The following is a 3257-nucleotide window of genomic DNA, read 5'->3' as shown; positions in this document are numbered from 1 at the left end:
GGTCTCATTCGTCCACAAATTATTGTTCCAGTCGCCTTCTGAACTTTAGCAAACTGCAGACGGGGAGCAATGTTCTTTTAGGAGAGTAGTGGCTTTCTCCTTGCAGTCCTGCCATGTACACCGTTGATGTTCAGTGTTCTCTTAATAGTTAACTCATGAAAATTAACATTAGCTAATGTGAGAAAGGCCTTTAGTTACTTAGAGGTGACCTTTGGTTCCTTTGGACTGTTATACGTCTTGCTCTTGGAGTGATCTTTGTTGATCGACCCACATCTGGAGAGACTAATATTAGTTCAGAATTTCCTCCATTTGTACAAAATCAGTCTGTCTGGGGATTAGTGGAGTCTCTTTAGAGATGGTTTTCAAACCTTTTTCATCCTGATGATCATTAACAACTCTTCATCGGAGGTTTTCAGGAATTTCCTTTGTTCGTCCCATGATACACTTCCACATACGTGTGCTGTGAAGATCAGACTTTTCATAGGTCCCTTTAAATAAATAAGGTCAACCACTCACACCCGATTGTCGTCCCATTAATTGAAAGCACCAGACTTTAATTTCACCTTCACATTATCCGCTAATCCTAAAGGTCCAATTACTTTGGTCACTCACAGAAAATTGATATTAGATCATTTTCCATAAAAAAAAGGACTAATATTTTGGGAAAATAGAAAATCTGATGGAGTTTCAGGTCAAATTTATACAGAAATATTGAAAATTCTGAAACTTTCATAAACGTTGTATATGAGTAATATTGTGTCTTATTGGTAGGTTTTTGTTAAAGTGGCTGCCGGTCAAATTAAACTTAGGTCATCAGGAGAGGACGTCAATATCAGATCGGTGGGAGTCCAACACCTGGAACCTCCACCCATCAGATGCTATTTGTTTCTGTGGTCACCAGATGGAAACCCATGTGACATAGCACCAAAGCGCAGCTCTACTCAATGTGTAGTGGCCACTGCCGGGTGCTGCAGAACAGTAAGAGCCGGAAGAGAGAGCGAGAGCTGACCGGCAGGGAATGTAGACAGTGGCAGAGAGGAGCAGCAGAAGGCTTGTGTAATAAACTCTATGAAATAGATCTTCTCGCTATTAGGTATTTTTTCCTTTTTGTAATCATCCAACACAAATAACATGATATTCTAATAGTTCAGACTATTATTCACAAGACAAAATTCTGCTGTTTCTCCTCTTTTCTGGAGTAATTTGCTCTTCTTTATTGGCTTTAGTCCTTCATCCTTATTCTCTATGAGTTTTGTGGCACATTTTAAGTCATCTTTATTTTTTAAGTCTTTTTATTACTTTTCCTGGACAACTTTTTCTTATCCAGCTGTTCTAGACAGATTCATGAAATGCAACTTTTACCAAATGTCACTTTTTTTATTTTTTTGGTACAGCACACTCCAGTCTCCGCCTGGAGTAAGGTTTCTGCTGAGCTTTTGCAACTGTTTAAAGGATTTGCGACTTTTGGTGCTTTAAATGTCACAAAACTAGGTTAAGGCTGTGTGCCCACGATGTGTTTTTAATGCGTTTCTGCAGCGTTTTTGCAGCTGCGGAAACGCATTAAAAACGCTTGGTAGAAGGTCTGCAATGTTCCCCAATGATAATCCGCATGTGCTGTGCACATGCTTCGGAAATTTCCACTGCGGATTATCATTGCGGAAAAAAACGCAGCACTACCAATTATTTTGCGGAAGCGCAGCGTCTTCGCCGCCATTGACTTGCATTAGAACCCGCCATTTCCACGTGACTGTATCTGTACTTGCGTAATTGGCGCGTTCTAATGTGCGGATGGTACCCGAGTGGAGAGGAGAGGAGAGTCTCATCCACACCCAGGTACCATGTAAAAAAAAGAATAAAATAAAAAATAAATGTATATTTACCTTCTGGCGGCCCGTGCTGCGCTCCTACTTGCTTCCCGGCACTTTGCAGTGGATTGAAGGACCTGCGCTGACGTCGCCAAGTCTTTCAATCCACCGCTGCCGGCAAGGGAGAACGGAGTGAGCAGAACACCGGGGGCAATCAGAGGGTAAGTATACTTTTATTTTTTTATTTTTACCACTCTTTCGGGTCACACTATATATGCTGTTTGCATGGATTTATATAGTGTGACCAAGTTGTCACAAGCACTTTCCAAGTGATGCTAAAATCGAAGCGCTTGTCAATCCACATGTCCCTGGCAGGAAAACGCATGTACAATCCGCATGTACAATCCGCATGTACAATCCGCATGTACAATCCGCATGTACAATCCGCATGTACAATCTGCATGTACAATCCGTATGTACAATCCGCATGTACAATCCGCATGTACAATCTGCATGTACAATCCGCATGTACAATCCGCATGTACAATCCGCATGTACAATCTGCATGTACAATCCGCATGTACAATCCGCATGTACAATCTGCATGTACAATCCGCATGTACAATCCGCATGCGTTTTTTCTGCCAGGGAGATGCAGAAACGCTCAGGAAAAAATCCTGAGCATTTCTGCATCGTGGGCACATAGCCTAAAAGACGGAAAAAAAATCATTTTTGATTGTGCAACAAATTAATGAACTTGGTGCCCAATTTTTAAGAATTTGGGGCAAAAAACTAAATACACAAGACAAGATTCGTAAAACTGATAAATGGGCAAATATTCACAAGTCGTCTTCTTGGACACAAGGCAAAGACTTGACTCAGTAACGTGCAAATGTGTTCTTATGTTCGAGTGAGGGATGGACACCAGGGGGCGCTATAACCAGCATATTACCTGCTCTGTGACATTTATACCACTCTGATTTCAGCTCAACTACAGGACACTATTAATACAAGAAGAGTTGCTGAAATTTTTAAATAGGACTTATCACTTACCATAAATATATAATTTTATTACTGTACCTGGTGTAAACGCCGCTGTTCTCCGGAATCCGGTGATGTTTTTCTTTTCTTCCTGCGCCTCTCCGTTCCCGAGATATGGCCTAAACTTCCCTGTGTACCAAATCTACTCTTATATTCAAGGGGGCGTCACACTCAAAAAGACGCCACCCACTTGGCTACAAAAGACTAGATTTTTATGCAGGAATGAAGAGGCCATATCTCAGGAACGGAGAGGTTCAGGAAAAAAAGAAAAACATCGCCGGATTCAGGAGAACAGCGGCGTTTACACCGGGTAGAAAAATGACATATGTATAGCAAGTGACAGGTCCTCTTTAGAAATGATATGACGGTATGAAAATATCCACCTGTAACATGATGAGGGATTATCTGGAA

This window comes from Phyllobates terribilis, unplaced genomic scaffold (genome assembly GCF_046119375.1).
Source record: "Phyllobates terribilis strain yellow unplaced genomic scaffold, ASM4611937v1 Scaffold_3__8_contigs__length_932513732, whole genome shotgun sequence".
Taxonomy (NCBI): Eukaryota; Metazoa; Chordata; class Amphibia; order Anura; family Dendrobatidae; genus Phyllobates; species Phyllobates terribilis.
Note: the sequence above shows the minus strand (reverse complement) of the source record.